Source organism: Bos grunniens, chromosome 10, assembly GCF_055505025.1.
Source record: "Bos grunniens cultivar Pamir isolate PY7600 chromosome 10, Bosgru_T2T1.0, whole genome shotgun sequence".
NCBI lineage: Eukaryota > Metazoa > Chordata > Mammalia > Artiodactyla > Bovidae > Bos > Bos grunniens.
Window position 1 is genome coordinate 62,025,660 of NC_141174.1, and position 13,132 is coordinate 62,038,791.

At 35.1% G+C, this 13,132-nt stretch overlaps 1 long non-coding RNA gene across 9 annotated transcripts in view; it reads right to left on the bottom strand.

Annotated features, from left to right (window-relative positions):
- LOC147364667 (uncharacterized) overlaps positions 1 to 13,132 on the bottom strand; it is a 287,481-nt gene that overhangs the window by 125,398 nt on the left and 148,951 nt on the right. The window lies entirely within an intron of this gene.

Here is a 13,132-nt window from a genome sequence, read left to right on the forward strand (position 1 = left end):
TTTCTCCAAAGAAGATACACAGATGGCTGATAAACTCATGAAAAGATGATCAAAATCACTCATTATCAGAGAAATGCAAATCAAAACTACAATGAGGTATCACCTCACACTAAAACAAAACTAAAAAAAATAAATGCTGGAGAGGATGTGGAGAAAAGGGAATGCTCCCGCACTGTTGGTGGGAATGTAAATTGATACAGCCACTAAGGAGAATAGTGTGAAGATTCCTTGACTCAGAAGAAAAAAACTATCATGAAAAAAGGGAAGGTATAAGTCACCCAATTGTATCCCTGTCTTTGAGAACATATGGACTATGGCCTCTGTCCATGGAATTATCCAGGCAAGAATATCAGAGTGGGTAGCCATTCCTTTCTCTAGGACATCTTCCTGACTCAGGGATTGAAGACAGGTCTCCTGCAATGCAGGTAGATTCTTTACCATTTGAGACACCAGGGAAATCCCACTTCTGGGCAAATACCCTGAGAAAACCACAATTCTAAAAGACACATGTAACCCAATGTTCATTGCAGCACTGTTTACAGTAATGAGCACCCAGAAGCAACCCAGATGTCCATTGACAGATGAATGGATAGAGAAGATATGGTACATATATACTATGAAATATTACTCAGTGATAAAAGGAATAATTTTGAGTCCGTTCTAATGAGGTAGATGAATCTAGAGCCTATTATACAGAGTGAAGTAAGTTAGAAAGAGAAAAACAAGCATTGCTTATTAATGCATATATATGGAATCTAGAAAAATGGTACTGATGAACCCATTTGCCAGATGGAATGGAGACACAGATGTAGAGAATGGACGTGTGGACACAGTGGGAGAAGGAGACAGTAGGATGAATTGACAAAGGAGCACTGAAGTATATACTTGCTAATGTGTAAAATAAATAACTAGTGGAAAGACGGGAACACAGGGAGCCCAGGTTGCTGTCTCGTGACGACCTGGAGGGATGGGATGGGAGGCGGGTGGGAGGCTGAAAAGGAGGGGATAGATAGATACATTTATATATATAATTATGACTCATTTGAATTGTTGTACAGCAGAAACCAGTAAATTGTAAAACAATTATCCTCTAATAAAAAATAAATTAAAAAAAATTTTTTTTTAAAACTAAAAATAAACCAAGAATGAACTAAGCCTAAAGTTAGCAGAAGGTAAGAAATAATGACTACAGCAGAAGTAAATAAAATTGAGACTAGAAAAACAATAAAAAGATTAACAAAACTAAAAAATGGTTCTTTGAGAAGATAAAATTGGCATACGTTTAGCTAGTCAGAAAAAAAGCGAACTCGAATAAAACTATAAATAAAAGAGAACACATTATAATTTATACAAACACATTTAAAGGGTCATGAGAGGCTGTCATGAATAATGATATGACAACAAAATGGACAACCTGAAATAAACTGACAAATTTCTAGAAATACATAGCCTACCTAGACTGAATCATGAAGAAACAGAAAATCTGAGCATATCAATAATGAGTAAGGAGATTTAACCAGTAATCTAAACCATCTGAAAAGAAAAGTCCAGGACTAAATGGTCTCACTGGAAAATTCTACGTTTTTAAAGAAGAATTAATGTCAATCTTTCTCAAATTCTTCAAAAATTTGAAGAGAGGGAACACATCTAAACTAACTTTAAGAAGCCAGTGTTACTTTGATACCAAAACCAAATAAGTATATTACAAGAAAAACACAAGTCAATATCTACCATGAATACACACATCAAAATTCTCAACCAAATACTAGTAGTTGAAGTCAATAATACATTAAAAGGATCATATACCATGATCATGAGGGATTTAACCCTAGGATGCAGAGATGGTTCAACAGAGCCAAATCAGTACATCACATTATAGAATGAAAAATAAATCCTATGATCAACTCAATAAATGCAGAAGAAACATTCCGATAAAATTCAAACATGTTATCATGATAAAAAATATAAATGCATATAATAAATATGTAACAAACCCAAACAGGTAATATTCTACACTAAGGCAAAAAAGTTAAAAGTTTTACCTCTAATTTTGGAAATAGTACAATGGTTCCCCATCTTAGAATTCCTATTCAACATGATACTGGACGTTCTAACCAGAGTAATCAGGTAAGAGAAAGAAATGGCATCAAATCAGAAAGGAAGAAGTAAAATTGTATCTGTTTGCAGATGATATGATTGTACATATAGAACACATAATATTATATATTATAAAATATATAATATATATATGTATATAAAACTGTAGAAAACTCCACAAAAAAAAAAAAACCCTGTTGAAACTAGTAAACAAATTCAGTGAGGTTTCAGAATACAAAGTCAACACATAAAAATCACTTGTATTTCTATGTACTAATAACAGATTATCTGAAAAAATAAGGAGAACAATTCCATTTGCAACAGCAACAGCATCAAACACAATAAAATATCTAGGAGTGAATATAACCAAGGAGGTGAAAGTTCTGTATACTAAAACTAGAAGGCAGTGATGAAAGAAACTGAAGAATATACAAACAAATGGAAAGATATCCCATGTTCATGGATCAGAAAAATCAATACTGTTACAATGTTCAAACTACTCAAATCTGCCTGTAGATATAATATAATCTCTATCAAGATTTCATTGTCATGTTTCACAGAAATAGGAAAAATAATTCTAAAATTTGCACTGAACAAAAACCTCAAGTAGTATGTATGTTTTTATATTAGTATCATGTTACTTTGATATTTATTATATTTTGTGGCATAATTTTTTATTGTGGTTAAGACAGTGGTTTTATTTGTTTTTGTATGTATATTTTCTTTTTATTACACTAAAGGTATAGATTAAGTAAAGGTTTACTTATTTAAAAAATTTTTAATTATAGTTGATTTACAATATTGTGTTAGTTTCAGGTGTACAGTAAAAAGTGAATCTATTATACATATACATATATCCACTTATTTTTAGATTGTTTTCTCATACAGGTCATTGGAGAGTATTGAGTAGATTTCCCTGTGATATGCAGCAGATCCTTAAAAGTTACCTATTTTATATATAGTGAAAGTGAAAGTGAAGTCTTTCAGTTGTGTCTGATTCTTTGCGACCCCATGGACTGTAGCCCACCAGCCTCCTCCGTCCATGGGATTCTCCAGGCAAGAATACTAGAGTGGGTTGCCAATTTGACAGAAAGGAAGTCTTTACTGCATGATATTGGGAAAACTGGACAACCATGTGCAAAAGAATGAAATAGGACTCCTATTTTTATCTTACACACAAAAACAACTTTAAATGGAGTAAAGAATTAAATGTAAGACCTGGATATGTAAATCTCCTAGAAAAAAATGAAGGAGTTCCTTGACATTTATCTTGGCAGTGATTTCTTAGCTATGATACCAAATACAGACAACCAAAGCAAAAACAGACAAGTGGGGCTATATCAAATTAAATAGCTTCTGCACAGCAAAAGAAACAATTCATAAAATGGAAAGGTAACCTATGGAATGGAAGAAAGTATTTACAATTTACAGAAGAGGTTAATATCCAAAATACACAGGCCCTCATATTGCTTTAGAGCAAGAAAAAAAAACCTGATAAAAAAAATGGACAGAGAAACTGAACAGTTTTTCCCAAAGAACACATACAAATAACCAAAAAATACTTAAAAACGTGCCCAACATCACTTATCAGTGAAACACAAACTAAAACCTCAATGAGATATCAGCTCACCTGTTAGAATGACTATCATCAAAAAGACAAGGAATAACATATTGGTGAGGATGTGGAGAAAATGGAATCCATATTGGTGGGAATGTAAATTGGTGCAGTCACTGTGGAAAACAGTATGAAGATTCCTCAAAAAATTAAAAGTAAAACTACTGTATGATCCAGCAAGTCCACTTCTGGATAAATATATGAAGGAAATAAACACAAAATATCTAAGAGATTTGTGTACTCCCATGAGTACTGCAGCAAAATTCACAATAGCCAAAATATGAAATAATCATGTGTCCATCTTTAGATGAATCACTTTAAAGAAGATATGGTGTATACATACATATACATATATATACACACAATGGAATATTATTCCACCATAAAAGAAAAGGAAATCTTGCCATTTGCAACAATATGGATGAAACTTGAGGTCATTATGCTGATTGAAATAAGTCAGACAAGAAAGCCAAATATTATTTGATCTCATGTATATGTGGAATCTGAAAAAAAGAAATTCATAAATACATAGAATAGATGGATAGTTGCCAGGAGTACGGTAGGGATAAGGGTAGGGAAATAAGTCAGTGTAGCCAAAAATTTCAAATCAAACTTCTAGTTATAAATGAGTATTTCTGGTGATCTAACATATGCCATGCTGACTACAGTTAACAATACTGTATTGAATACTTGAAAGTTGCGGAGAGACTAGATCTTAAAAGTTCTCAGCACACACACAAAAAGATATTATAACTACATAAGATGATGGATATGTTAACTAACTTTTTTACCTTATTGTTATAATCTTTTCACAATATGTATGTGTATATCAGATTATCACCTTGTACACCTTAAATTTACACAATGTTGTGTGTCAATTATGAGTCAATAAAGCTGGGGAAAAATATAACCTAACCTCTTGACTTAAATAAAATAAAAGTAACACTAAAAGCCATAAAAAGAAAGAATATTTAAGAATATTTGAGAAAAAGTCTCTGAGTGGGGCTATCTTGCCCTACATTAAAACATACTATACTTTCTCTAAAATTAAAGTCATGAGGTGCCAACTCACAAAGAAACATATCTTTTGAAATAGAATTCTAGAAATGAAACTCCAAACATGCATATATATAGTTTATGATAAAGGAAGTATCTTAAACCACCTGAGTAAAGATGGACTTTTTACTGAATAATGCTGAAAAAATTGTGTTAGCCATATAGATAAAATTTGACCCATATCTCACATCATACATAGAATAAACTTTAAATGAATAAGGGATCTTATTCAAAAATAAAGGAAAAATAAAACCATACAAGTGATGGAAGAAACCTGAGTGAATTACTCTTTAACCTTGGCATAACCTTTCTAACTCTGACTCAAAAAATCCAGCTTCAGTAAAAGTGAAAAAAATAAACAATTGATGAACTAATAGATCATCTCCACAGCCTACACCACAGAAAAACAGCTAATAACTTTACTTATAGAGAACACTTAAAAGCTGAAGGACAAGTACCAGAAAAGCATATTGAGTTATAAATTGAATATAGGAGTTGTAAAGTGAGAACTGGTTGGTATATAAAACTATGAGAGGAAGTGAGATCACCTTGGGAAAGGGTGTAGGTAGAGGGGACCTAGAATGACTGAGCCCTGAATTAGTCAAGTGTAAATATGGTGGGAAAAAGCAAAGGAACCAGAACTGGAATTGAGAAAAACCAGGTAGCCAATGAATAAATAATGTACATCTCATGTTCTGACTCCATCTTAGTATCAAGAAATTGCTCAGAAGTGAGTCCTATTAGCTATAAGGACCTAAGAGGCTACAATATAATGAAACAATCTATTGAGAAATTTATTGTTCAAGCTAGGTAGCTCATTCTTATTTTGTATCTTTTAAACAAACCTCTATTATCATTTTTGGGTTGAATTAATGAGTTCAAATTTTACTTAAAGTAAATTAATTGTATTTGTCTAAATGACAGCATCTACAATGAGAAGCACAGACTCTCCACTGTTTTCTACACACATTATTTTCCATAAATAATTAAGTGCCTCTGGAACTATTTAGGAAATTGGTATTCTTCCTCTTCTGTAGAGAAACTTGAAAATTCATCTTTTCAAAGTATGAAACCTTTTTCCAGGGGATAACAAATCCCAAAAGAACAAAACTTTCTAAATAAAATATTTCAATTGAGAAAAAGACATTTTCTAAAACCATTCAAAGCAGATATTAAGGGGAAAATATAAGTGCCCTGAACAGTGTTTCATCTCTGTTGCCTTCATGGCCCAAGTTTAGATGCGGTGAAAATAAATAGAACCTGCTGTGTTTGACATACTATTTAGAGTAGCTATGGAAAGCAGGAGAATGTTTACTGTATTTAATCATTAGCTTGAAGTGATTGATCAGCAGCACTACTGGAGTGCTAGTCATTTAAATATAAAAGCACTCTGAAGTTTCTAATTTTAGAAAGAAATAATTGAGTAAACAGCCAAGTTAATCATCATGAATGCCTTAGTGTCAAGACAGGCAATTCGTAATTTTGAAAAACAGTAGTATGAAGTGAAAAGAAATCTCATCAAGTTGATGTGATTTGTTTCCTAAAATGTTTTTTAAGTGGAAACTAAACTTGAGTCACTTTGACATAGACTGAGGATAACAAATAAAAGAGAGAGAGCAGACTTACTTCCAAATTTAAAGACACCTGTTATTTGTACATGTCCTTAGAAGGCAATTCATCACTTCAGAAATATCTTTATACATGTCATTGAGATTTATAATAACCAAACTACACAGTATACTTAAAAGTTGAAATATCGTTATAGCCAATGTTTTCTTGTTCTGTTTAGATTGGAAGGTAAAAATCAGAAAAAATATATATTCCATCTAATGCCCAAAGAATTTAAAAGACTGGGAGAATCAAAAATGAAATTTTCAGTCATAGAAGACTATGAAAGTTGTGAGTGAAGTTAGTTACTTTCTTCCCTTGAGAATTCCTGAATTTTCAAGAGTGAAGATTCAGAGTTTCTCTAAACTCTGAGAAATTTTAAAAAATATTTCAAAATAAGTAATATTCTCAATACTTTAGAAGTCCTATTTCTATTTTTTGTGTAGTTTCCCTTCATTTTAGGGCCTGTCTTACTTTCATTTTCTACCTATTAATGTCTAGAAATAAAGGAAACTGTTATTTTCACTGATTTTAAGGATCTTATATGAATATTCCTGACAGTAAATGCTTTATAAAAGAGGACCTTGAATAAAGAATACTTACCCTAAATATTAATAAATATAACACTTCAAAACCCAATTAGAAAAAAATTTAACTACATTCAGTTCAGTTCAGTCACTCAGTCACGTCCAACTCTTTGTGTCCCCATGAATCACAGCACGCCAGGCCTCTCGGTCGATCACCAACTCCTGGAGTTCACTCAAACTCATGTCCATCGAGTCGGTGATGCCATCCAGCCATCTCATCCTCTGTCGTCCCCTTCTCTTCCTGCCCCCAATCCCTCCCAGCATCAGGGTCTTTTCCAATGAGTCGACTCTTCGCAGGAGGTAGCCAAAGTATTGGAGTTTCAGCTTCAGCATCAGTCCTTCCAATGAACACTCAGGCCTGATCACCTTTAGAATGGACTGGTTGGATCTCCTTGCAGTCCAAGGGACTCTCAAGAGTCTTCTCCAACACCACAGTTCAAAAGCTTCAATTCTTTGACGCTTAGCTTTCTTCACAGTCCAACTCTCACATCCATACATGACCACAGGAAAAACCATAGCCTTGACTAGATGGACCTTTGTTGGCAAAGTAATATCTCTGCTTTTGAATATGCTATCTAGGCTGGTCATAACTTTCCTTCCAAGGAATAAGTGTCTTTTAATTTCATGGCTGCAGTCACCATCTGCAGTGATTTTGGAGCCCCCAAAAATAAAGTCTGACACTGTTTCCACTGTTTCCCCATCTATTTCCCATGAAGTGATGGGACCAGATGCCGTGATTTTAGTTTTCTGAATGTTGAGCTTTAAGCCAACCTTTTCATTCTCCTCTTTCACTTTCATCAAGAGGCTTTTTAGTTCCTCTTCCCTTTCTGCCATAAGGGTGGTGTCATCTGCATATCTGAGGTTATTGATATTTCTCCCGGCAATCTTGATTCCAGCTGGTACTTCTTCCAGCCCAGCGTTTCTCATGATGTACTCTGCATATAAGTTAAATAAGTGACTGAACTGAACTGAACTGAAACCAAAAACCAGATTATAATTTTGGAAGGAATTTACATATAATGAGACTAGTTTTATATATATAGTCTTGAAACAGGAACAAAGTAGTCTGCACGTGCACGAGTCAGGAGCTCACATGAAAGCCACCCGGGGGCTGCTCATGGGGGGCCCAAGTCCTTCTGATCAAGGCCTAGCCCGTGGATGATGTGAGGCCAGTAGCGGCCCCCAGCATGACGGTCCTGGGTCTTCCCAGAGTCCAGTTGCTTGGGAGTGCAGCCCAAAGCTGATGGTAAACTCCATCTAAAGCTAAATACTGGCAGGAGACCAATAGTCAACAAGTACCATAGGGAAAGTTGCAAAGTCTTATATAGATTACTCATTTTTATGAAATACCAGAGTAGAGAGCCTGGAGCATATTGAAATGGCATAGCTTGGAATAACACAGTGCAGGTTTTCCCAAAATGTCTTAAAACATGGATAATCTTAAAATACTTTAAGATTATACATAAAAATGGATTTAATAATAGACAATTCACTTACAGTAAATTATCCCTAAAAACTTGAACAGTGTTCTATGAATTTTATTGAATTAACCTAAATTATACTTGACAAATATTTTAAAAATTCATGTGAACTATATTAATTTTTTCTGACAACAACATCTTGTGCAAATAAGCATTTAAATGTTTTTTTTTACAGGTCTGTGATGGTCCAGCCCCCTCACACTCCAATCACAATTCAGATCAGATCAGTCGCTCAGTTGTCACCTGCAATTCCATAATTTTATGGCTCAGCTACCACAACACTTAGAAAAAACACATATACAAGGTACGGTCATAAACAGATTGTAAATAAATTACTTATGGAAAAGCAGATTGCTGACATTTTTAAAATATTGAAAGACAGAACTAATATACATAATCCTTATAAGGATATTATTTACCTAATGTGCATTTTAAAACACTTTAGAACTCTAAGAAGGAGAGATATATTAGGAGGCTGGAATTAACATGCACACACTATTATATGTAAGATAAATAACTAACAGGACCTACTGTACAGCATAGGGAACTACACTTAGTATTTTGTAATAACCTATAGGGGAAAATAATTTAAAAAAATATATATATGTAAGCAATCTCAAAAACTACAGAATGATCGCTGTTTGTTTCCAAGGCAAACCATTCAATATCATGGTAATCCAAGTCTATGCCCCGACCAGTAACGCTGAAGAAGCAAAAGTTGAGTGGTTCTATGAAGACCGATAAGACCTTTTAGAACAGACACCCTCCTAAAATTTCCTTTTCATTTTAGGAGACTGGAATGCAAAATAAGGAAGTCAAGAAACACCTGGAGTAACAGGCAAATTTGGCCTTGGAGTACACAGTGAAGCAGGGCAAAGGCTAATAGAGTTTTGCCAAAAGAACGCACTGGTCATAGCAAACACCCTCTTCCAACAACACAATAAAAGATTCTACACATGGACATCATCAGATGGCCAACAACAAAATCAGATTGATTATATTCTTTGAAGCCAAAAATGGAGAAGCTGTATACAGTCAGCAAAAACAAGACTGGGAGCTGACTGTTGCTCAGATCATGAATTCCTTATTGCCAAATTCAGACTTAAATTGAAGAAAGTAGGGAAAACAACTAGACCATTCAGGTATGACCTAATATCCCTTACAATTATACAGGGGAAGTGAGAAATAGATTTAAGGGACTAGATCTAATAGAATGCCTGATGAACTATGGATGGAAGGTCATGACATTGTCCAGGAGACAGGAATCAAGACCATCCCCAAGAAAAAGAAATGCATGAAAAAAAAAAAAAATGGCTGTCTGAGGAGGCCTTACAAATAGCTATGAAAAGAAGAGAAGTGAAAACCAAAGGAGAAAAGGAAAGATATACCCATTTGAATGCAGAATTCCAAAGAATAGCAAGGAGAGATAAGAAAGTCTTCGTCAGTGATCAGTGCAAAGAAATAGAGGAAAACAATAGAATGGGAAAGACTAGAGATCTCTTCAAGAAAATTAGAGATACCAAGGGAACATTTCATGCAAAGATGGGCTCAATAAAGGACAGAAATGGTGTGGACCCAACAGAAGCAGAAGATATTTAGAAGAGGTGCAAGAATACACAGAAGAACTGTACAAAAAAGATCTTCACGACCCGATAATCACGATGCTGTGATCACTCACCTAGAGTCAGACATCCTGGAATGTGAAGTCAAGTGGGCCTTAGGAAGCATCACTACAAAGCTAGTGGAGGTGATGGAATTCCAGTTGAGGTATTTCAAATCATAAAAAGATGATGCTGTGAAAGTGCTGCACTCAACATCCCAGCAAATCTGGAAAACTCAGCAGTGGCCACAGGACTGGAAAAGGTCAGTTTTCATTCCAATCCCAAAGAAAGGCAATGTCAAAGAATGCTCAAACTACCAGACAATTTTACCCATCTCACACACTAGCGAAGTAGTGCTCAAAATTCTCCAACCCAGGATTCAGCAATATATGAACTGTGAACTTCCAGATGTTCAAGCTGGTTTTAAAAAAGGCAGAGGAACCAGAGATCAAATTGCCAACATCTGCTGGATCATGGAAAAAGCAAGAGAGTTCCAGAAAAACATCTATTTCTGCTTTATTGACTTTGACTGTGTGGATCACAATAAACTGTGAAAATTCTGAAAGAGATGGGAATACCAGACCACCTGACCTGCCTCCTGAGAAATCTGTATGCAGGTCAGGAAGCAACAGTTAGAACTGGACATGGAACAACAGACTGGTTCCAAATAGGGAAGGGAGTACATTAAGGTTGTATATTGTCACCCTGCTTATTTAACTTATATGCAGAGTACATCAGGAGAAACACTGGGCAGGATGAGGCAAAAGCTGGAATCAAGATTGTTGGGAGAAATATCAGTAACCTCAGATATACAGATGACACCAGCCTTATGGCAGAAAGTGAAGAACTAAAGAACCTCTTGATGAAAGTGAAAGAGGAGAGTGAAAAAGTTGGCTTAAAGCTCAACATTCAGAAAACTAAGATCATGGCATCTGGTCCCATCACTTCATGGCAAATAGATGGGAAAACAGTGAAAACAGTGGCTGACTTTATTTTCTTGGGCTCCAAATCACTTCAGATGGTGAGTGTAGCCATGAAATTAAAAGACTCTTGCTCCTTGTCAGGAAACTTACGACCAACCTAGGCAGCATATTAAAAAGGAGAGACATTACTTTGCCAACACAGGTCCATCTAGTCAAAGCTATAGTTTTTCCAGTAGTCTTGTTGGATGTGAGAATTGGGCTATAAAGAAAGGTGAGCACCAGAGAACTGATGCTTTTGAACTGGAGAAGACTCCAGTTGAAAACTGAAAGACTTCAGCTGGAGAAGACTCTTGAGCATCCCTTGGACTACAAGGAGATCCAACCAGTCCATCCTAAAGGAAATCAGTCCTGAGTGTTCATTGGAAGGACTGATGTTGAAGCTGAAACTCCAATACTTTGGCCACCTGATTTGAAGAACTGACTCATTGGAAAAGACCCTGATGTTGGGAAAGATTGAAAGCAGGAGGAGAAAGGGATAACAGAGGATGAGATGATTAGATGGCATCACCAACTCCATGCACATGAGTTTGAATAAACTCCAAGAGTTGGTGATGGACAGGGAAGTCTGGCATGCTATGGTCCATCGGGTTGCAAAGAGTTAGACATGACTGAGATACTGAACTGAACTGATATATATTCTGAGTCATGGTGCTGTATGTGTGAAACTAATATGACATTATAATCAATTACACTTCAATAAATGAAATAAATTAAAAACTATTTTAGAACTTGAAATCATCTTTTCATGCTAACTATGGTGGTTAGGTTGTCATGGAGATAATTTCACTTATATTTATAGGACAACTGATTTCTAAAATCCTACTTGGGAAGCCTGGAATACACTTTAAACCCTGTGGAAGAATGCCTAAGTATCTATTTTGGTTGCTGTGGAAAAAGTAAATTGATGTATATATGATGCATACATAAAATATATATATTTTTGTGCTGGTAATTTATTTCCTTAACACTTGTATAAAAAGAGGCAAGCTTCCATTCACTCCTTGGAGTTTTACACAGTTACATGTCTGTGAGGTGGTCATAAGAGGTTACCTGTTTATACCACATTCTACCTGTATTCCCAAGTGTTCTTATCATCCCTTGTTCCTGAAACTGGAGAAGTTTAAGTATTTTGGTCAAGTGTATACTGATTAATGTCTGTGTTGAATATGCCATGAGAGATGAAAGCCTCTGACACTATAGATTTAAATCTAGTTTATCAAATGTATGTGTTCACAAAATCTTTGTATTGGTGCATTTTAATTTGATAAGAATGTACAGTCTATTGAAGTTAAGACAGAGTTCATCGTCCATAGAGTTTCCACTTGGCCTTTGTCCTGGGTTTTCTAGCAAGGGTTCTCATTAATATCAATTTTCCTGACAGCTTTCATGATGTGGACACATTAATACTAGGAACTGGACTGTGATCACTGACATAAACTACTGAACTGCTGTCAGAGAGCAGTGACTTTAGATCATTTACAGAGGATTTAATGTAGTGAAGAAAATTAACCTCATCAAGAATTTAGCTTGTGTTTGAAGTAAGGAATATATTTATTACTTTCTAGTAAAAATGATTTGAGAGAGTACATGCTTTCATGGTTCTAATTAATACTGAGCTTCAAAACATGGGATCTCCCTCATAATTTCTACTGATATGTATGTAACTCCAATAAAATCATTTTCTTGATTTTTCCTTTCATACATGAACAGCAGCAACGTACATTATGACTTCAAAACAATGTGATTTATTGTCAATAAGACATCTCCCCAGGAGTATGAGATTCAATGTGCATTTTCTTTTGAAGACTTAAACAGTGAAAAATCATGGTATTCTGAAATTTAAAAAAAAAAAAAAAAGGTATTTCTAGATAGTCTAACCCCCTTAATTGATCACTGCCTTGTTGTGGTAAAGGGGCTTGCTTAGCTCAATGAAGCTATGAGCTAAGCCATGCAGGCCCACCCAAGACAGATGGGTCATAGTGAAGAGTTCTGAAAAAAAATGTGGTCTAATGAAGGAGGAAATGGCCACTCACTCCAGTATTGTTGCCTGGAGAACTCCATGGACAGCATGGAAAGGCAAAAAGATATGGCACTGAAATATGAG